At 39.2% G+C, this 24716-nt stretch overlaps 1 protein-coding gene across 3 annotated transcripts in view; it reads right to left on the bottom strand.

Moving 5' to 3' along the window:
- PARN (poly(A)-specific ribonuclease) overlaps window positions 1-24716 on the bottom strand; it is a 160230-nt gene that overhangs the window by 59145 nt on the left and 76369 nt on the right. The gene's annotated exons all lie outside the window — the stretch shown is intronic.

A 24716-nucleotide genomic window follows, 5' to 3' on the forward strand; every position in this document is an offset into this window, starting at 1 on the left:
AAGCATTAAAAAATAAAATTGCCCTTTGAAAATTCCCTTCCAAGGCACCACACTGGCCTCCAACACATCCCTCCAGTGTTGGAACACACTGCTGTTTCTTCTCTTTCACACCAGAGGAAAGATCATGTTACAGAACACAAACTCATGCGAGCACACATGGTTTCTAAGCAGTGGAATGCTCAAGTACATGCAGAATGAGAGAACTGATATTCACATGGGAAAAGCAGATCCATATCTCCCATTTCATCTCCGACTCACTTGGACACCTTCTTTCACTGAGTGGAGTGACAAGCAAAACCAGTCTCACCACTGAAATAATAATTTCGCCAAAGGAGTAAATCTGAATTTATACTTTGAATCAAACTTTTCTGATGCAACTATAGTTGGAACCTAGTGAATTTGGGGTGGGCAAAAGTAGGCTTACAGTTGTGAGTATGCAAGAGTTTATCCTTGTGTTATTATTTATTAATTATTTCATTATTTATTTGTATTACAACTATAAATCTACTTTTGCCAATCTCTGTATACAATCCATACCTTTGTGCCTATCCTCTAACCATACATACCCTAGCTGGTTCTTTGAAGACAGAGAATGTGTTTTCGTACATTTTATATCACCAGTGATATTTCTCCAGGAGAGAATACTTAACAGAGCTTCCAAACAGACCTGTGCTTGCAGTTACTACAAGCCACTGAATAACCATGGCTTAACTTCCTGGAGCATAGATTTTACTTGTTATCAAGGAGGAAAAGTTAAATACTCAATCTGGTCATTTAACACATTTTAATATTAAAATAAAATGGATGTATTTTAGAGTTGAATTTTTAAATTTGCAAGAATGGTTTAAATAAAAGACTGCAGAGAAATTCCAACTTGTACCCCCTCCACTACCGACTCTCTCCCCACAACCCCCACAATCCCCACAACCCCCACAACCCCTGAGCTTTCCTAACTGCTCTCCTTTGGTGTTGGGATGCTTAGTGAAAGCTTAAGAATAACTTCCTCCCACAGACACAAACAAATCTCCTAATGTTCAACAGCAAGGGAATAGCTAAATAATTATGCTATTCATATTCATTAAAAATTATACCTTTCAATGGGATAAGTATAATATACCTCCCACAGAAGCCTGTAGTAATAAATATTAGCTGAATGAGTGATCAAGTCTCCTTCCTGATAAAGTGATAACATCACAGAGAGAAGAAAGCCCCACCTTCTTTTCTTGGCAGCGAAGTGGTGAATGTAATGTCCTCATAGAGTAGTTCACACAGACAATTTGTACTCTAGACTCACTAACGACACTCATGGAGCTGTTAGGAGCTCTTTATGACCGAATGCAATCCTGGAAAGAGCTGACTGGTCTGAGAAAGGGGTAATGCAATATCTATTTTTCCAGCAAAGGTAACAGATATGGATGTATCATGTATAAGCAAGGGAAGATGAGGGCAGCTTAAACTGAGCGGGTATACTCTCAGAGTTAAATAAATCTGTCTGAAAGGGATTATAACCCCGCATACCAGTGGCCACAATGGGAAGGTGACATTTCCATTTAAGCTCACATCCAGGCCCTAATTCACTTGACAAGTACTTTTGTCCCAGGAAGTAGTCCCCTTGTATCAGTAAGCTTATCGATCAAATGGTCTGGACCAAAGACTAGGTAAGTTCTGAGCACCAGGGACACCTGCACTAGAGCTACAGTCATCAGTTCCTGAGGTTACATTGGGGTAGTGCACACTGTCAAATGCCGTAGACCCTGCTACCCTTACTGTATACAGGAGAAACCTGAAATCTGTTGAATGACTTGCCCAATGTCTTATAGCTGCTGTAAGGAGAATAACCAGCATTCAAACCCCAAGTAGTTCAGTCACTCTACCAACCAAAGAAAATGATGTCAAGGAAACTACCATGCACTGGCCACCTACTCTGCTAGCTGTTCTCTGAAGCAGGGACCACAGGGCCATGGTGTCAATTCTTCCTATGTCCCTTCTTCAGCAGACAGGCCCACTGCCTGCTGAATGAGAAGAGGCTTAGAGATGCTCATATCCTTTGACCTAGTAATTTCTCTTAGGAAAACAGTATATGAAAGCAATCTGAAATGAGGACTAATTTTTAATGCACAAAGATGTTTGAAGATCAAAAATACATACAGACATATACATACACACACACACACATATACATTTAAAAAAGCAAAAACAAACCTCCTAAGTGTTCAACAGTGGGGGAAAGCTAAATAATTATGCTATTCATAGTCATTAAAAATTATGCTTTTCAATGGAATAACAACCAAACAATAATAATCAATACATTTTCTGGCTAGTTATTTGGACAAAAGTAACTTGAATGCCTAGCTCACGGTTACATTCATTTAACAAATATTTACTGATCACCTATTATGTGTCAGGTACCTTTTAGGCATTAAAAATATATTCAAAATAAAAATATCTGTCCTCCTGGATGGTAGTTGTATGGATATGTTCACTTTGAAATAATTCATTGAGCAATACACTTCCAATACATGTACTTTCCTATTTCTATGTTAAATCTCAATTAAAAAAAAAAAAAAAAAGCTTAGCTTCATGGAGTTTACATCCCAGTAGTGGAATACAGATACTACATAAAAAAGTAACATACAGTGTGTATATACAATGCTATGGAGAAAAAGAAAAGCAGGGAGTGCTGAAATGGGAGTTGTAATTTTAACTAAAGTGGACAGGGAGAGTCTTAGTAATAGTGTTGTCAAATACAAATACAGGACTCACAATTAAAGCTGAATTTCAGATAAGCAAGAAATTTTTAGTATATTTCATACAATATGTGGAACTTTTTAAAAAATATATATATTTTATTGATTTTTTACAGAGAGGAAGGGAGGGGGATAGAGAGTTAGAAACATTGATGAGCGAGAAACATCGATCAGCTGCCTCCTGCACACCCCCTATCGGGGATGTGCCTGCAACCAAGGTACATGCCCTTGACCGGAATCGAACCTGGGACCCTTCAGTCTGCAGGCCGACGCTCTATCCACTGAGCCAAACCAGTCAGGGCTATGTGGAACTTTTAATTGCAGAAATTATAAAAGAATAAATTGATAGTTGTTACTATGGGAAAATGTAGCAAAATAGACTATATCAAGAAGTACAAAATAAAATGGGACAAATATTTATTTGCAAAATACAAAACCCAGAATGAATCTCTTTAAGCTTCAGTTTCTTCTATAAAGTGAAGGGGGAAATTTTACCTGCATTTCATAGAACTGTTATAAAGATTTCAGAACAGCATCTAGAATCTAGTAACATCACTCACTAAATGTTAAAAATGAATAATAATCATAAAAGAGTATACTTACAAATCAATAAGAAAAGCACACAACTCATAAAATAAGAACCAATTAAACTTTTCAAAATAAATCTAGTGCTGCTTTAACAATACATAAACTGAAATTTTAATGATATCCTTGCTCAAGTACTACCCATAGTGTACTTCTATATACTGTATTTTCCGGCGTATAAGATGACTTTTTAACCCAGGAAAATCTTCTCAAAAGTCGGGGGTCTTATACGCCAAAAAATACGGTAGGTTAGAAAAATCTCTGACAATGTATATCAGATTGCTTAAAACCCAAATACTGTATTTTCCGGCGTATAAGACGACTTTTTAACCCAGGAAAATCTTCTCAAAAAATACGGTAGGTTAGAAAAATCTCTGACAATGTATATCAGATTGCTTAAAACCCAAATACCGTATTTTCCGGCGTATAAGACACCCGACTTTTGAGATTTTCCTGGGTTAAAAAGTCGTTTTATATGCCAGAAAATCTTACCTTATAATAGACAAATATGAAAATTGACCGCACCTTCGCTACGCCCAAGCCACGCCCACCAACCAAGCCACACCCACCAAGAAACCGTTGCAGGGATGTTGGGGTGTGGCGGAGCCCAAGGCCGGGAAAGCCGCCCGAGGTTTTCCCGGCCTTGGGCACCAGCGGGGAGCCTGCGGCCGATCGCAGGAAACCACTGGGGGTCGGCTCCTGCGATCTGTAGCAGGGACACTGGGTGCGGCCGAGCCCAAGGCCACCGCCCGTGGCCAAGCCCCGACCCTGAAAGAAGGCAGAAGGCGGTGGCCACAGCCAAGGCCTGGGTCCCCAGTGCAGGCAGCCAGGTGAATGAAGGTCTATTGCACGAATCTTCGTGCAAACGGGCTACTAGTACAGTATATAAAAGCCTAAGTGACCATCCGACCGGTAGCTATGATGCACAATGACCACCAGAGGGAAGACGCTCAACGCGGGAGCTGCCAAGCTGCAGTGACTTGGCAACTGTGGTTTTCAGGTGACACACCCAGAACCAGAAAGAAGGGAGCCCGATTCCAGGGTGCATCACCCGAGAAACATCCTCTCACAATCCAGGACCCCTTGGGGATGTTGGAGAGCTGGTTTTGGCCCCATCCCCACAGGCCAGGCCGAGGGATCCCACCGGTGCATGAATCTGTGCACCAGGCCTCTAGTCTATATATATAAAAGCCTAAACGACTGTTATGACTGAACAACTGGAACAACTGGTCAACCAGATGCTATGACACACACTGACCACCATGGGGCAGATGCTCAACACAGGAGCTGCCCGTGTTGGTCAGTTTGCTCCTACAGCCAACCTCCCGTGATCCCCTTCCCCTGGCTGGCCAGCCCCCATCAGCTCCTGGTGCTAAACCATTTGTAGAGACCTGCTTCTGGGTCAGTTTCATATGTAGCAGAGCAGCTCCCTCACTGCGATCTATTGAAAGTCAGCCCTCAACACAAGGGTTTGTCTTGTTCCCATCCTCTCCCTTCCCCGGGGGCCACCCACCCGCCATGGTGGCAGCGCAGTGGCGAGGGAAGGAGGGGGGAGGAGAACCGCACAGTGGTAGGGTGCCGAGGGTGGCATTGGCGTCCGGCATTCATTCCTTCTGCACCTGGCCCAGCGACTGTCGCCTCCTCTCCCGATCCTGCCAGGTCCTTCGACCCGGGCTGGGACAGGGAACCAGGGGTGGGTGGCGGCGGATGCGGCCCCTTTCCCCGGGGGGCTGAGGGCCAGCTCCCTCCTTGGAGCTGGCAGCCAAGCTCCTGTGGTCCCTCCCCTGGCCGGTCAACCTCCCCTGGCACCATGCACAAATTCATGCACTGGGCCTCTAGTACCCTATATAATAAAAGCCTAGGTGGCATCACGCCCTCGCACAACGTCGCCACAAGATGGCCGCACACACAGCAGAGATTGGGCCCAGTGGCCGCTCTGCACAGTGAGGCCTGGGGGTCCCGCGGCTCTGCACGGTGCGGAGGAGGCTGATCCCGGAGTCTCCGCTGCCTCATGTGGAGAAAGTGGGTCCCGGCGGAGAAGGCGGGCCGTGGTAGGGGAGGGCAGTTGCAGGTGATCAGGCCAGCAGGGGAGGGCATCTGGGGGCCATCAGGCCAGCAGGGGAGGGCAGTTGGGGATCAGGCCAGTAGGGAGGGTAGTTGGGGGCAATCAGGCCAGCAGGGGAGCAGTTAGGGGGCGATTAGGCTGGCAGGCAGAAGCGGTTAGAGGCAATCAAGCAGGCAGGCAGGTGAGCAGTTAGGATCCAGTGGTCCTGGACTGTGAGAGGGATGTCCCAGATTGGCGAGGGTGCAGGCCGGGTTGAGGGACACACACACACACACACACACACACACACACACACACACAACCCATACATGATTTTCGTGCACCAGGCCTCTAGTCTATAATAATAAAAGTGTAATATACTAATTAGACCAGACAGCCAAAAAATCTTCTGGATGTCCTTCTGGACGACCTTCTGGACGAAGTTGGGGCTGCGAGGGCCAAGGCAAGCCGCCACAGCTACAAGGGCTGAGCTCCTTGCACAAATTTCGTGCATCGGGCCTCTAATTAATTATAAAGGGGGAAAGCTACAGTGGAAAAATCTGAGGCCACCATTTAACTAAATCATCAAACAAAATATCAGTAATAATGTAACAATCTGCAATCATGTACCCCTGGATGTGATACACTGAGAACATATCATCTATGTAGTACTCTTGCCAAAAATGCTTTATCTGAATTGTCATGAGACAGACAAATCCAAATTAAAAGACACTGTAAAACAACAGGTCTCAACTCTTCAAAAAATGTCAGAGGTATGTAAAACAAAAACAGGCTGGGGAACTGTTCTAGAGTAAAGGAGTCTAAAGAGCTATATTGACTAAATGCAATATAAGATTTTGACTGGATCTTGGATTTTTAAAAAACTGTAAGAGACATTATTATGGCATTTAGGAAAATTTGATTATAGCCTAAACATTAGATCATATTAGTATCACAAATTTCCTACAATAAAATACATACATAAATGTTCATATATATATTATGAATACATATGTGTGTGTGCACACACGCACGCATTCATGCATGCAGAGCAAGAAGGAGATAAAGCAAATATGACAAAATACTGCCATCTTATCTACAGGTTTAAAATTTTCAAAATAAAAAGTTGAAAAAAATAACAAAAATAAAATAAAATGTATGAAGTCTAATTGCAAAAAAATACATTCTAGGTAATCAAAGAACTGCTAATAAGAATGGCTTTTTAACTGGGTGGATTATAAATTGATTATAACATTTATATAGGGCAATCTGACAATATGTGAGAATTTTTTATTTTCATACTTTTAAAAATTCAATTCTCTGAATCTATCATGTAATTAATAGAGGCTAAGTAAAATTTCAGAAACTTCTAATTTTGCACTTGGAGTTCCTTCTTTCACACAAAATTCTTGTGCCCAAAGAGATTTGAGAGTATTATTTACAGCAATAAAGATTAAAAAATAACCTAAAAATTCTATAAGAATATTGTTGAGTAAATTACATTCACTTGATGGCTTATTTAACTAATGCAGCCAGTTAACATGTTTTCATAGAATTAAAGTAACTTGAGAAAATTTCTTACAACTATTAATGAAAAAAGTAAAACCTAAAATTCTATATATAGTATGATTATATCCACATAAAGAGGCAAAATAAAGAAAGAAAATATGCCAGAATGTTATCATAATTATTTCTAGGTGATTTTTTAAAATTCCATTGGTGTGTGTGTGTGTGTGTTGTGTGTGTGTGTGTGTGTGTTTCTCCCCAATTTTCTGTAATGAGCATGTGTTTTAAAAAATAAAAGATACACAAAAACTGGCATTCTTAGACTTGGTCTATAGCAAAATTTTTTGTTATTGTATTTAACTGATTAGATGATCTGAAAGCTATGCGCAGGGAACACAGGCTCATATCCCCACATATTGCTCTCTGTAATAACTAGGAGAGAGCCCTATTTAAAAAGGAAACTTTTGAGCTGACTGTGGTATAGCAAAATTTTTTTAAATTACACAAGAAGGTTTAGTTATGAATACATTTATGTATATTATTATTAATACGCTGAAATGTTATACTCAGCGTATTAATAATAAAGGACTGATTCAATGCCAGCAAGGACCAAATAAATTTTCTTTGAAAAAGAACAGTCTCAATTTTTTATTTAATTATCTTGGTGTTTGGCTATAGCTCGACCTCAAAAATCCTAAACTGGACTGAACACAATTCTTCATTTATAACTATAAGCTTAAGAAAACAGAGTTATCACAAACGGAATGAAAATCCCTATATCTTTTGATATACTCAATTAATACCTTAAGCCAACAACTGCTAATGTTTGACAGAATTTTTAAATTATTCTTAGAAGTAAATTATTCTGAGAATAATAAACTTATCAGAAGGTAAAACTTTTAAAAAGTAAAATTTCTGAAAAATAAGCTAAATTTTAAGTAAATAAAATTATTTGGAAATTATCCTAAGAAATAAATCACTGAGGGATTTCACCTACTTAGACTAACTTCTCAAAAAGCCAAGAAAAGATGTAAACAATGTGTCAACTTGTTTGTTTGATTTACTAACCAGCCCCTGATGTGGTAGGCACCCTGACTTCCAGTCTGCATTTGGGAATAGCATGCCGGGAACCAATTCCAGCATGTAATAATTACAAGAGTTCCATCAAAAGGTTGATGGGACTTGGGGGGCTCAACAAGGGTAAGCCACATATGTAGTTTACCTGTTGGAAACGCTAAACGGCACTTCCCCCAAACCTGAATGGGATTGTCTGCTGCCAGACAGCTCAGGGCATTTTACTGCCTCCTGTTGGCCAAACACCTGAACAGCTGTAGGCTATTCCCCAAACTAACAATGCTTCTGTACCTTTTGATACCTTACCTTCTGAAGTATATATCTCCACCTTGCCTTAAGAACAAATTATGTTAGAATAAAAGCACAGCTCCTTGGTCAAGGTAGGAGTCTTCAGTTCCTTTAGCTGGAGATCCTCTGACACCCAATGCCTTTCAAAATTATCTTTCGTCTCCGGACTCCTTCTTAATCATCTACACGCAGCCCCTTTCTCCAGAATGCTGAACCCTTTGGAAGGCTGGGAAAAGAACCCTGGCATTATGACACCCAAACGAGGGGCACCAACAACAGCATCATGTGGCTGACCCTGCTCACTCGCAGAAAGAACAAAACTTACTGAACTAATGGTGGAGAGAAGGGGAAGAAAGGCTTTATTCAATAAATGTGATTTAATATATGATTATTTAGGAACTTTTTCTTTGGCTATAAATAGACTATTTTAAAACGTTGTCACAAGTGGTAAAGCAGTGTAATTACCAATCCATTTTCATGTGAAAAGGGATATTTGATGGTTAAAAATTTTAAACCCTAAACCCAACCCTAACCCACAAGCACCTGAAAGCATTTTTATTTGTAATATTAACTGTAATATACAGTGTTAAGGCAAAATGTATTAAAATAAGTACCAGATTTTTTAGTAGCTGGAGGGGGAAAAAGCCTATAGAAGCTATTGTTACAGGTAGAAACGTGCTTCATATGAACAAGTGCACTTCCCAACCCTAGGGGAGGCTTGTACATATTTCCCTATTCTTGAAGGAATAAACATTGTGGCATTAAATTTCTTTAGTAAAGGAGAATATGGTTAAGTGTTCTTGTCCCATCCCTAAGAAATGGGTTTCACAACTCACCAGAGTTAAGATATACAACTTATCATACTAACATATTCCTAGCAGTTTTTCCGTGGAGAGTTCTAAATCCTCACCCAGAGCCAACAAACAAACAAAATACATCCCAACAAAACAATGACAAAAACAACTGATGGAAACACTCACATTCAGACAAGATTCCCAGACACTCATCGATTACTAACTGAACCTACTCAGTGTTGCTGCATGGCATTTCAAGCATTTCACAGCCCCAGACTCTTTCCCCAGAAGAGAGAACAGCCAAGTTAACCAGTACTATATTTTTCTATCATTTTCATCACTTCTGGAAAAATATAAAGGCTGGGAAAACTACTTACTTAGTTAATTAAGTGCCTGTATAGAACCACAAATCATATAGGGATTTATAAAAATTGACCTAAAATCACAAGTAAAGAAGAAAGATTAACCTGTATGACTTGAACAAGAGGAGGAAAAAGATTATCAAGGTCTTAAAGAGCAAAACAAACAAAAAAAATTGGCTTATTTAAAAGGACAAATAATGAAACCCAAATCTTCAGCTGGACTTAGTTTCTTAACCTATCACTTTGCTTTTGCAAAGAACACTGCATTTTAGGCCTAGGTCTCACTGACAACCACAGAAGCACAGAGCAGCAGACCATTCAGCTACCACCATCCTCTGACACGGTGTTTTGACTTTGCTGTGCAGCAATGTTTATCATCTAGCCAAGCTTGCTTTTCTGTTATGCTAAACGAAGACAAGAGAAGAAAAGAAATCTATACAAATTGCAGAAAATGTAGACAAGTGAGTCACAGAGGGAAAATATATTCACCAATATCAAAAGTTGTGAATGCTACCAACCATGGGGTTGCTCAATAAATGTCGTTTCTAGACGATTTCACCTTTTAAGGAGTCCCCAAAACACACAAAAATCAGATCACAAGTTCTTACTCTTCAATTATCTGTAATCTATACAAGTATTTCCTTTAAATAGTATAAAAGTCTTCCCTTATTTTAAAAAATTAAACAAAATTACAAATTCACTGCTAGCTCAAACCCTAAAGCATACAGCTTGCTTATCTCTATGAGTTGACACAGGGTGTAAGTCCAAGGTTCCATTATCTTTTAAAGGTCAAGGATGAGATAGGTTGGCCTGTTCTAGGGACACAGTCTATACACCCCGGTAGCCTTAACACACTGTTCAGAAATAAATGCCATTGTTCACAAAAGAGAAGGAAAGAGAATCTAGACATATTAACACAAATCTATTCCAAATGTTGAGAAAACACCAAGCCACATCCTGTTTGATGGTTTATTAAAAAAATATTTTTACTTGGGACATATTCAAGCAGCAGACGAATTCCAACACCAGTCAGAGAGGGTAGCTAATAATACATCACACATAACATAAGCTTGAATCAATGCGCTGAAATCATGACAAAAATATGAGGCTGAGATATCTTTGGCTTTCCTCTGCCTCCTAAATGATTCAAGTTGAGATCCATGTACCTAAATGGTTAGATGCATCTAAAAAGTAACTATGATAGCCATAGGGTCTAAAGAGAAGTGATTTTCTTTTCTCTCTCTAGAAGGCGTAAGTTAAAAAGCCATTATTATATACAAAACCCAGTAAAATATATCCTTTTATCTTCCATTCTGTAGATAAGATCTACCATTTATTGAGCAATTCCTAAGTGCCAGGCCTGTGCTAAGTGTTGTACTAATATCATTTCATTCATCCTCACTGATCCTGAGAGGCCTATGACAAAGAAGCTACTGGGAAGGGGGCCCCTATGAGGAAGAGGCTCACTGACTAGCTATGGATGGATGAGCATAGTACTATTTCGGCTTAGTTTCACACTGGAGGAAACCTAGGCTCAGAAAGCCTAGATGTGTAACTAGCAAACATGATGTGTAGTTCTATACAGGCACTTAATTATGCCTCAGTAGGTAGTTTTCCCAGCCTTGATTTCTGAGGCTCATAAGAAACAGGCCTCAGAAATCAAGGTGAACCTATGGAACTCCAAAAGAGTTCTGTCCACTTTGCATTACTGCCTCTGATCCCTTTTTTAATCCACACACTTCTATAAAACTTGACCTTTCCAAGTAAAACTAGCAATAAAACTGGTCATCTTTTATAAAGCAAAAGTTTTTTCTTTCTTTTAAAAGAATCTTACAACTACAATAAATGCTTCTTTTCCAGGAGCACTTAAAAAATAGTTTCAGAACTTCAGCAGGAAAAGTACACTATTAAAAACAAAAATAAAAAAAAACAACAACACAAAAATATTACAGTGGGAAGGCTGGGGAGTGTTGGGGAGAGGGGGAAAGAGATCAACCGAAGGACTTGTATGCATGCATATAAGCACAACCAATGGACACAAGACACTGGGGGAGAGAGGGGAGATGAGGGCATGCGACAGGGGAGAATGGGGGAAGGTCAATGGGGGGGGGGGAATGAGATATATGTACTACTATGTGTAATACTTTAAACAATAAAATAAAAAATTTTTTAAAAACAGAATCTTACAACTACAATAAATGCTTCTTTTCCAGGAGCACTTAAAAAATATTTTCAGAACTTCAGCAGGTACACTATTAAAACAAAAATATTACAGTACTATGACCTTGCTAATCTACACTAATAAATGAGAAAGATTAAAATTGACCGTACCTCCGCGATGCCCACCAGCCAATCAGGAGTATGCAAATTACCCAACAAATATGGCACATTAATTTGCATATGCAGGCTCCAAGCGACTTGGGTCCCCGGGACAGGCGCCAAGCCCACAGCCTCCCGCGACCATCACCGGCCCCAGGAGGCAAGGGTGGCTGCACCAAGCAAAGAATGAAGGCTCAAGCTGGAGAAGACTCTGGCCAGAATGAAGATGGAAGGCGGCGGCCAGAACGAAGGCCTGGGTCCCGGGTGCCAGAGGAAAACCAGTGCCAGCAGCCAGGGGAAGGAAGGCCTATTGCACGAATCTTCGTGCAACGAGCCTCTAGTATATAACACAAATACAAACTATTTATTATGCCTACTATATTCATTTTATCTGTTGTCTCTCAAAATTGCTATGAGGGAACCAGTCTTAGGTCATGAGAAATGGATTCCATCGTTACTTATTATAGTTCTGTGCTTGGAAGTCCTGTTAAATCCTGTATTTATTATACATATTGTGATTTACCATATTATCTGAGTTGTGACCCAACCTGGGCTGTGACTGGTACTACTTTTTAGATAGTTCATTGAGCAAAATTTGTAACTTGGCCTAAAGGCTCTGCTGGACATAGCCGTGCCCAGCTTTTCTACTCACCTCTCTCCTATTCCCTCACAGCACTGGCCTTCTTCCAAGTTGTTTAACTGAACATGTCAAGTCTTGCTCCCTCTTGCCACTGAGTCTTTTTAAAAGGTACTCCATCTTCCTGGAAATTCCCCACCACTGTCACAAAGCTCACACTATTCTTTCACTTCTTAGCTCAAAACTCTCTTTCACAGTGAAGCCTACTGCTCTAGATTAGCTGTGTATTCCCTGTTCTTCCCTCCCATATAGCACCTTCCACATCTTCTTTGACTAATTTCTGCCTCTCCCACTAGACTACAAATTCCCTGAGGGTGAGGCACCTGTTGTGCAACACTGTCCTCAGCACCTAGCTCAGTGCACAGCACATATACATTCACACAATAAACCGCTGAGTGCCTAGTGCATGTCAGGAACTGTTCTAGGCACCAGGGATATATCATGAGCCTTAGATGCTAATAAGGGGAAACAGACATAGGAGTAAGGGTATAGACTAAAATGAAAAGAAAAAAAAAATCAAACAATTACAGTGCTTTTGAGAACAATAAGGCAATGGTACGGGTGGGAAGGAAAGGGTTACTTTTAATTGGAGTGGTAACGACAAATTTTGAACAATGATTGGACAGAGGTGAGATACGGGAGTGTGTCACCTAATATCTTGGAAAAGATCATTCCAATTGGAGGAAGTAACCAGTGAAAAGGCCTACAGCAGGAGGGTGCCTGGAACAAGCAGTTCCCATATAGTGGGCATTCAATAATGATGTTTTGTATAAAATGAGATGACACAAAAAAGTCACATAAACTGAAGCTGCTAATTATCACAGATGCCAAGGTGAAGCTAAGTGTTCTTCAGATAACGACTTTGTTGATAGTAACATACTATGTGGTCTATAGAACAAACGACTTTACATAGGCCCCAAATCAACACTTCCTGTTCCTTACTGTCACCTCCAAACAAACTTGCCCTTGTCATTGTGCTAGTCAAATCCCAAAATATATACCTGCTCCTGTCTCTCACTGTTTAGCCATAAGCATTTCTTACGTAACTTGAACCTATGTACTTAGAGATGCTAAATTCCTTTTTAAAACAATGTCTCTGCCCTAGCCAGTTTTGCTCAGTGGATAGAGTATCGGTCCACAGACTGAAGGGTCCCAGGTTCAATTCCGGTCAAGGGCACGTACCTCAGTTGCATGATCAATCCCTGGCCCTGGTTGGGGACGCATGTGAGAAGCAACCAATTGATGTGTCTTCCTCACATCCATGTCTGTCTTTCTCTATCTCTCTCTCTCTCTTACCCTCTCTCTAAAAATCAAAGGAAAAATAAAAATAAAACAATGTCCCCAATGTAAACATGAAATGGCTTTAACCCACTTGAGGTGGCAAACTGTAAGGTATGTTTCATTGCAGTTAAATTACTCGGACTAAAAACTGAGCTCAAATATATGTACGTGAGCCAGCCAGTATGGCTCAGTGGTTGAGTGTCAACCTATAAACCAGGAGGAGGTCGTGGTTCGATTCCCGGTCTGGACACATGCCTGGGTTGCAGACTTGATCCCTAATAGGGGCCATGCAGGAGGCAGCGGATCAATGATTCTTTCTCATCATTGATGTTTCTCTCTCTTCCTCTCCCTTCCTCTCTGAAATCAATAAAAATATATTTTAAAAGAATATTTTATTACCAATTTAATGTATCTTCAAAGGCTTTAATAGTACAATATACAGATGATATATGGTGGAATTGTATACCTGAAACTTATATAATTTTATTACCCAAATGTCACCCCAATAAATTCAATAATAAATAAATAATTTTAAAAGGTTTTAATAGTAAAAATAAAATACAGCCAAAATGAGAAACAGAAGAGGATTTTGCTCAAATCCCATAGGAAGTTATTATAAAGAACAAGCAGAAAAATTACCTGTATGGTCAATAAAAGCATGCCAAAAAGACATGCCTATGAAAGGAATGAAAACAGCATCTAATATTTTAAAATAAACTAAAATAATTTAAGGAAATTATATAATATATGAGAGAACAAAATCAGAATTAGAACTCAGAAAGGAGTAATAGTACTAAAAAAATATACACCAGAACTCAAAAAAGAATTAGGTATCAAAGAAAGCATGTTACAAATGAAGACCAAAATACAAAGTATATAAGAATAAATAAATGCAATATACCTTAAGAGACAGAGAAGATAAAAAGGAAGAAAATTTTTAAATCAAAAGGAAATAAAGAGATTTAAAGAATGATTTGGAAAATGATACAGAAGATAGGCGAAGAAGATTCAAATAGATATAATAGCAGTTCTCATAAACAAAAACAAAAGCAAAAGAATAGAATGATGCTGAAAATTATAATTCAAGAAAACTTTGTTCTCAAAAACAAACAAAACCGCTTGATACTGTACATTGAAAAAAACACACCATATACCTGGGAAAACTGATCCAAAACAATTAGCGTGAAGGCTTTAAAGCAAAAAAAACTTTTTTTTTTTTTTGGTTGTTATTGGACCAATAGGGGGTTTTACTGAGAACTGAACGTTTACCCATTGGCTAAGAAAAAATAACTTCGGTATCCAAATTATAGCACAGCAGACAGGGCCTTGGCTGTACTTAGACCAGTTATTATTTGATTCATGAGTCTCTTCTACAACATTCCCAAGACATGGTCATTAAACTGATGCTTGAATATCTCCAGTTACAGGGAAACATTACTTATAATAGCAGCATATTCCATTGTTGGACAACCATAATTGTTAGACAGTTCTTAATATCGAGTAAAAGATTGTCTTCGCCCAGCCGGCATGGCTCAGTGGTTAAGCATCGACCAATGAACCAGGAGGTCACAGTTCAATTCCCAGTCAGAACACATGCCCGAGTTGAGGGCTCAATCTCCAGTGTGGGGCGTGCAGGAGGCAGCTTATCGATGATTCTCTCACATCACTGATGTTTCTATCTCGTTCTCCCTTCTCCCTTCCTCTCTGAAATAAATAAAAATATACATATTTTAAAAAGACTGTCTTCTTATTCGTTCCAGTTCTCTATGTAGAGCCACAGAATAAATCTGGAATTTCTTCCCTTTAGCAGCCTTTTGATTACCTACAGACATTTGGTATAGGCTCCTTGAATCTACTTCTCTTCAGGTGGGACATCTCACTTCCTTCAAACATTTCTCGAATATCTTTAACTTTACCTGAAGACATAATCCAGGCAACTTCACATGGTGAGCCTGACCTTATTGCTGGCAAGTCAGGCAGCGCTGGGCTACAATTCTGTCTGAACCATATCCATCTTAGGACTGGCCTTTAGTGAGTTTCTCAGTCTCTCTGAGTCTCAGTTTGCTCCTTTGTAAAACAGTGATAATCATGACTTACATGATTTAAGTGAGATGATGAGTAGAATGTGTATACTAAATACCTGAAGCAGAATGCATGTAAAGCAAAAAATCTTTTGGGCCTCCAATCAAAATGAGCAAGTCACTTGAAAAGGAGGGAAAAAATCAGATTGCCATAACACTTTGAGAGAAGCACTTAAAGCCAGAAGAAAATAGAATAGTGTGCTTAAAATACTCAAGAAAAGAATATTTGAACCTATATTCTGTTATATCAAAATGTATATCTATCTAAACAAACTTTCAAGTACAGTATAAAGGTTATAGAAAACTAACATGCAACAGTTCCAGGAGCATTTTCCCATGACTTTCTAAAACATGTACTAGAGAATAAGCTTTGGACAATCAAATTAATTGAAGAAATATCATCTTAAGTACTGATAGTAAGCATTATGTGTATATGGATTTACATGTAAAACTAACACTCAATGATGGTTTTAAGTGAGAGTAGGGTGCATAGTGGCTATTGGCTCTGACAATGTAGATACAGTATAGTTATTAAAAAAAGAAAAGGAGAATGAGAGGGCATATAAGAGGAGTAGACTAACAATGCTGCCTTCCTTATAGTTAGTAATGAGGAGTAAAAGGGTATTTCTTCAAATGAGATGCAGAGGAGAGGGAAGGCAGGGGAACTAAAAGATTATTAGCTAATTTTAGCAGGGAACCAATAAATAATAACTAAAAATAGATAAGATTAAAATATTATATAATGTTAGTTGTGGCAGACTGTAAAATGGCCAAAAATTCTTCCTTTATTTTTTTTTTTGTTATTCCTCACTGGAAGATATTTTTCCCGTTGATTTTCAGAGAGTGGAAAAGAGGGGGCGTAGGCGGGAAGGAGGAGGGGAGAAGGGAGAGAGAGAGAGAGAGAGAGAGAGAGAGAGAGAGAGAGAGAGAGAGAGAGAGAGAGAAATATGGATCAGTTGCCTCCTGTGCATATCCCGACTAGGACTGGGGAATCAAACCTGCAACCCAGGTATGTGACCTTGACCGGGAATTGAACCTGAGACCCTTCAGTGCTCAGGCCGACGCTCTATCCACTAAGCTACACTGGCCAGGACTCTTGCTTTTTTTTATGCACAGCCTTTCCAATGTGACTTTTCTGCTCTCCCCATCAAGAGGTGCACTGTATTTACTGCTCCCCTTGAATCTAAGATTGACATGTGACCTGATTTGGCCAAAGGTGTGTTAATAAGCATAATGCAAACAGAGGGAACTAATGGGCAATGAAAAAGGGGGGTAAATAACTAAGATGTCACATAATGGCATTAGAATATAGTAGCCCTTAGAACATAATGTAAGTTGCTCTTTAAAAAAACCACACAATGCTGAAACCGGTTTGGCTCAGTGGATAGAGCGTCGTCCTGCGGACTGAAAAGTCCCGGGTTCGATTCCGGTCAAGGGCACATACCTTGGTTGCGGGCACATCCCCAGTGGGGGTGTGCAGGAGGCAGCTGATAGATGTTTCTCTCTCATCGATGTTTCTAACTATCTCCCTTCCTCTCTGTAAAAATTCAATAAAATATATATATTTTAAAAAACACACAAAACAATAAACAAAAGCAAAATCATACTAAGTAATGGGGAGAGAGAATGAATAAAACAGACTATACAGAGAAAGATTATTCATATAAAAGACTCATGTATATACATATGTTACATAAAACAATGAGACAAAACTGAGGCCAAACATATTGGTTATATGAATAAATTTAAATGTGTTCAAATTCACCTAATAAAAGAAAAAAAATTCAGGAACACTCTCCCTCCAAGGAGCACACCCATGCTATTCCCTTTCCACTTGCCTTCCCCACAGGCACATATCCCCTAACTTCTAAGAGACCCCATGAGACTTGAAAGCAGAGGAGCAATGGGTAGTGGCAGCTCATTCTGGGCTAACTCTCAGAACCTGTCTCCAAGACCCCCTTTCCTCTGTGTAGTCCTTCCCTTCGGATATTCCCATCTCCCATCCCCTTTTCCTTAAATACAATTTTCTTTTTAAAAATAATAAATAAACAAAAGGAAAGAAAAAAATTCAGAATGGCTATCAAAATAAAATCCAACACTATGCTCTACTACTATAGTGGTATTACTAAGAAGTAATCTAGATAACTTGTAAAATGAAAAACAAAAAGTAAAAACAAGCAAATATGGTAGATTATAATTTATCTAAGCAATAGGAAAATATAAATATGTAAACTTATCTATACAAGCAATGGAAGGGATAGAGCACAAACAAAGTTTTAGTAGTTACTTATAAGGGAAGGGAGAGAACAGAGCAGAGGAAATGGGGATAAAATTCAGACTTTTCTAAATACAGTATATCTTGTTTTTTAACTTTGACTTTGGAACCATGAGAAAATTGTAAGTAATTACAAAACAATTATAATTTTAAAAGCAATCACTAAGAAAATAAAAGAAAACAAATGAACATAAATGTATCAGCTGGGGGTATAAAACTCACAGAGAGGGGACTAATGGAAAAGGCTTTATGAAACAGAGATCAGATTTTAAGTCTCTCAAGGGTGATACCCTAAGGCAAAAAGAACTGCAAAAAGTCTTAAACTGTTCTCAATTATCCTATCAGTGGTGACTGCATTGGTTTCGTTATACTGAGACTGCTGGATTTATGTCATGGGATAAAGCAAATGAATAAGTGTATATTCTATTTCTATGCATGATGTATTTTTATTTGAAAGGAGGGAGAGGAGGAGGAAGAAGAAGAAAGAAAATTTTCTTAGCTTGTCTGTTGTAAAGGCTCAGAAACAATGACCAACCCAGTACAATTGGTACTCTAGCACCCAGACTGTGGTCTGGAAATACCATTTTCCATGAAAAGTAACCAGAGCTTCCTTGGAGACGTGCTGATTTTGGGTCTGGGGCAGAACATGTACAAGATGAGCCTGGAACATCTTGTCATAACACAGGGGAAGTAAAAAAAATTTGGCCAACCAAGAGAGGCTAGGACAACTGGATCATTAGTAAGGGTCAAAAGTGCAACTGACTGAATTACATTGTAGATGCTTACATGCCATTATGTCCATGAGTTCACAATGACCCTAAAACAAAATAACTGACTGGTCCCCATTGGAGAATTATAATAAATCAACCCACTCTTTAAAAGGCAGTAAGTTAAGGGAAAGAATCAAATCTATATTCTGTCTTTTTTGCAAACCCTAGATAAGTTTTTCTTTAGAGATGTATTCCAACAAATAATTTAAAAAGAGGAATGCTAGAATTACAATATCACCATATTGCAACCTCTAATGAAATAATGGATCTAGGTTAAACAGGACAGGAAAATATATGAAACAACTCAAAGGGATTAAAACTAGTAAAATCGGGCTGCAGGAAACTCTACAGGATAAATTACCCTGTTTCTTCAACAAATGAGAGAAAGAGACAAAGAGCTATAGGTTAAGAGACATTAGACATTTCAATATTCACAATATGCGGCCCTTATATGGATCTTTGACTCAAATGGAAAAATAAAAACTCACCACCCTTGAGATCATTGGGAATTTTAATAGTAAGTGAATATTTAATGATAATAAAGATTTATTTTTAAGGAGCAATAATAATATTGTTGCTTCATTTTAAAAAAAGAATTTGGCCCTAGCCGGTTTGGCTCACTGGATAGAGGGTCGGCCTGGGGACTGAAGGGTCCCAGGTACGATTCCGGTCAAGGGCATGTACCTTGGTTGCAGGCACATCCCCAGTAGGGGGTGAGCAGGAGGCAGCCGATCAATGCTTCTCTCTCATCGATGTTTCTAACTCTCTATCCCTCTCCCTTCCTCTCTGTAAAAAAAATCAATAAAATATATATTTTTTAAAATAAAAATAAAAAAAAGAATTTGTCTTTCAGAGATACACACTGAAATATTTAATATTTACCAGTGAGTATTATATGGTATCTATAATATGCTTCAAAATAAAATAAAAAGGGAGAGAGCGTGTATTTGGTAAAGATAAAACAGGAATGGCCTTGACAGTGGCAGGGAGAGGAGGTGAGTCCACAGAGGATTCATTATATTCTTCTGCCTTTTGGGATTATCTTTTAAAAATAACCAAACCAAGAACCAGACCAGAGGAGCCTGTCCCCTCCCCTTGCTCACACTCCTCAGGCAGTTTCCAATGGTTCGAGACTTGCCATCGTATTCACTTCTCTGATGACTATACCACACTGTGTTACCCTTTGGTTTTCTAGTCTAATTACCCCAATAGCTTAACTAAGGTAAAAGATTTGTCAGAACCTCATTTTCACTTTCACTGCTTTTTTGGCTGTATCATGCTGCTATAACAATACACTTTGGCAAACCTAAACATTCCCCTTTCATATGAAAACAAAGTAAAATAGAGCACCTGACATACGATAAACTAAGTTTCTCTAATTTTTCCCTCAGAATAATTAAAAAGAAGACCAAGCATTACCTAAGACATCCTGACCAGAATTTGTATCCCTCATAGCAATTAGGAGTTCAACTAAACAATGGAGTGAACATATCCCCAATCTCAAGCTTTTGCAGTAGCTGTTTTCTCAAAGCAAACCAGGGTTGCCAAGAAACTCAATCACCTGCAGGTCTTCTTCTCCACAGTCCTCCAGCCTGGCACATGTCTGACACATGGTAAAATCTGGACAGAGTCTCACATCAGTAAATGAACCCACAAAACCACAGAATATCAGTTCATACTAAAAAAGAAATGGTGCTGTTTTCCATTTGGAGTATTTGTTAAACACTACAAAGGAGCTAAGTCAAAGGCAAAAGTGGTCCAGCACTTCTGGTAAAAACCAGAAAAGCCCAACACTTAACAGTCCAGAATGATCTTAAACCACAGACATCACTTACACCATATCAAGAAACAAACAGAACTGGGGTGCAGGTGAGGAGGTGGACTGGAGTAATGCAGAATGCAGTCTCCTCCCACTAGAAATGTATAGGAGAGTTAGAGAAAGGAAACTAACACTTTTTTAAAATATACATGTTTTTATTGAACTTAGAGAGAGGGGAAGGGAGAGGAATAGAGAGATAGAAACATTAATGAGAGAGAAACATCTATCGGCTGCCTCATGAACACTCCTACTGGGGATCGAGCCTGCAACCTGGGCATGTGCCCTGACTGGGAATCGAATAAATGACCTCTTGTTCATGGGTCGACATTCAACCACTGGGCCACATCAGCCAGGCTTTTTTTTTTTTTTTTAATGTACAGCTGAGCTTAAAGAAAAGAAAAGGAAATCCTCAGGTGTCAGAAATAAGAGAGAACTTAAATGCAGAGGTTAAGAGCAAGAGAAGGCTGGGGCAGCCAAAGGGGAGGGAGAGGTGTAAGACCTAAGTGCGGACTCCAACTTCCAGAAGCCACACAGAGACCCAGACACAGTTTCAGGCCTGTGAGGAGCAGGAACTGGACGAGGGCGTAAAGCTAGGGACATACAAGAGCTAATCTCTCAGAGAGGACTACATTAAGAACTCATCAACTGGCCCTGAGATTTGGCAATCATTTGTGCCTGCCTAAGGCCTTAGGTGGGAAGAATCTGTAAGAGAAATCACAACTCATGCTTGCTCCACAAGTGGTATTAAGAAAAAAGAAATATGCATGATAAATAGTCAAGATAAATTGACCAAATTCACCATTTCAAAGACAGAGATTCTCAGACTGAAGAAAAGCAAACTGGCATATCTATGCTATTCACAGAGACACATCTAAAGCAACTCAGAATGGTTAAAAATAAGAGGATAAAAAAAGATATTTGAGGCAAGTACTAAACAAAAAAGGGAAAACTTGGTATATTTTATATCAGAGAAAACTGAGTTCAGGGCAAAAAACAGAACAAAACACTATTTAGAACAACAGCATTAAACTATCTAAAGCAAAAACTGACAGAATTGCAAGGAAAAACCAACAATTTCAAAACCACAGTAGTTTTTTAAATCAAGCAAACAAATATAATTAGTAAATAAATAAAAGATTAACAGCTTGATCTACTGGATGGACCTATGGAACCATACACCACTTCACATTTAGAAAATTACACTTTCCTTTCAAACAACCTTGGAATATTTATAAAAACTGACTTAGGTCATAAAGCAAGATGCAACAAATACCATATAGCAGGGACTAGGATGCAAATTAGAACAATCTCTACTTCCTGCCCCATTTCTCTGATCACAGTCAGAGATGTCTATCCTCCAACCTAAAGTGAATATTGTATATATATCTGGGAGTGAGCTGATGTAGGAAAGGCTAAACATTTATATAGAATATGGAATAATTATGACACTGAATATCACAGAGCAGCCCAGCCGGTGTGACTCAGTGGTTGAGCTTCGACCTATGAAACAGAATATCACAGTTCAATTCCGGACAGGGCACATGCCCAGGTTGCAGGCTTGATCCCCGATAGACAGCGTGCAGGAGGCAGCCAATCAATGATTCGCTCTCATCATTGATGTTTCTATCTCTCTCTCTTCGACTCTGAAATATTTATTTTAAAAATATTTTTTTAAATATATCACAAAGCAGCTAACTAATCAATCCCATGAAGAAAACAAAACCTACTTGATCATGTGTATCACACTGGAGTGATGCAGGGATTAAGGAGCTAAAGGGCTAAGTCATTCTGGAGAGGGAAGCCTAGAAACAAAGCAAGCAGGTGGTTTTCACAGGTTGATAACCTGTGAGTTTTACTAAAATTAAAATTTTTTCTTAGCCTAAAACACTTAAAACATTTTCTGAGCTGCTGTTTTCCCAAGACAAGTACCTAATTATAAATTCTTTGTTTTGTTTTCCCTTATCAGTAAGCTCTCCAAAAGGAGCTAAGGCCTGAAGGCAAACCAGTATATTATCATACCTTAGTCCATCACTGGCAGTTTTCAGCAGTCGCCAACTTTTCAGGTCGCCAACCTTTCGGACCTTACGGGCCACCAGTGGTCCGAGGACCACCGGTTGGCAACCACTGCTCCAAAAGGTTTCCTTAAACCAGCGGTCGCCAACCTTTCGGACCTCATGGACCACCAGTGGTCCGAGGACCACCGGTTGGCAACCACTGGTTTAGATAACCAAGATTCATTACCAGGTATACATTCCTGTCCAAACATGAATTATGAAAAAAAGATCTTTACTCCTAAGGGCAGCTGTTGTTCACCACTGATGCTAAATTGCAGCATTAAGAGTATTGGATTTATCAAGATAAGAAGACAAAGATCAAGCTCTAACATAATCATTTTTCAAAATGCTTGTAAGGACTTAAAAGGGGTGAAGGACTAGGAGGGGGAAGTTCCCTTTACTCAAATTAGAAATCTAATGACAATTTAGAGGAAAGTCTTTAAATATACTTCAAATACTTTACTGAAAACATCTGATCTCACTTATATATAATTCCCCAAACATTATTCAGTAAAAATGTCTCTGAAGCAATATTAAAACTGAGTATCAACTACTTGTAAAAATTTCTTCAAGGAATTAGCATCAACAAAACATAGCCGATGGTATCATTCAGATCCTCCCCTGTGGTTTTTATGTGGCTCTTTCCCATTCAGTCCATTAAATCTTTCCATTACCAGATATTATGGTAGTATTTCTTTTTATATAAAGATCTGTCTTTTTTTTTTTTTTAATGTTCTTATTGATGTTAGAGAGAGAGGAAGGGAGAGGAATAGAAACATACACATATCAATGAGAGAAAAACACCAATTGGCTGCCTCCTGCTTACCCCCACTGAGGATCGAGCCTGAAACCCAGGCACTTGCCCTGATGGGGAATCAAACCAGTGACCTCTTAGTTCACAGGTGGATGCTCAACCACTAAGCCACACCTGCTGAGCATGGTAGTATTTTTTATATATAACTTGTACATCAAAATAAATCTCCCCTTTAAATGTAACTCAACACAGTATATGTAATGGAGAGGAAGGAAGATCTAATTTCATGATAAAGGAGAAAAAGAATTTAAACAATGACAGATTTTAAACCAGTCTATAATAGATACTTTCCAGAACAAATAATACTACACAAAAAAAAGAGAGTAAATAATGTATTTCCTTGCTTCTGCTTATCTGAAGTTATCTAGAATATTTACAGATAATTATGGAATTCAGTTTGAAGACGTCTGAGAAAAACCTCATTGAGTTCCTATGCCACTCTTACTAAATGTGACTCTGTACATGAGGAAGTAAAGGCACCAAAGGATAAAGGCTGTTCTCTGTCAAGAAATAAAACAGATGACTTCTCCCATGTGAAAGATAATGATGTGTCTGGAAAACACAGGAAGCCTGATTTGAAGTTGTCCAAGACCTGTCAGTTTCAGTACTTAACACTGATACACTCACATCAATGCAGCAGTCATAAAAGGGACATCTCTGAGGCATAGCAAAGCAGGGCACCCAAGCACAGGATGCACAAGCACTCCATTCGAATGACAATCAGTGTGGCCATGTCTGTGGAACAAGCTTCCAAGTAGATGAGTTAAGGCAGTAGCGTGCCAGCTGTGGGATCTGTTGGGGCACAGGACGGTCCTGCTCGGCACGGCCACCATACTCACTGCAGCCCCTCTTCATTATCACCCACATGCCAAATGACAGAGAGGTGGCCAGTAAATCCAAGGCTTTAATTAGCTCAGCACACCTAAGAGCAATACTGTCCTTAATTGTAGGCTCTACTAGGAAAAGATGGTACTGTGCGTTATATGTAGAGGGGTGAAAAGACAGATTGCATAATGGGACACTGAGTGTTCTCACTTTGACTTCAACCAAATTTGCTACATGTTACATTTTCCAAGTACCTGCAAAAGAATCAAGTGACTCTTCCACTGCTTTTTACCATTTCCCATCTTAGGCCCCTTCTTTTCTAAAGGAGCCAAGGTGCAAGTTGTTAAAATGTGGCTGAAATAAATATGTGGGCAATGTAAAGCACACGTCCCTGATTTTCTCACCACACTACAAAAATGTTAAGGTGAAAATCCACAATAA

This window comes from Eptesicus fuscus, chromosome 4 (assembly GCF_027574615.1).
Source record: "Eptesicus fuscus isolate TK198812 chromosome 4, DD_ASM_mEF_20220401, whole genome shotgun sequence".
NCBI classification, from domain to species: Eukaryota; Metazoa; Chordata; class Mammalia; order Chiroptera; family Vespertilionidae; genus Eptesicus; species Eptesicus fuscus.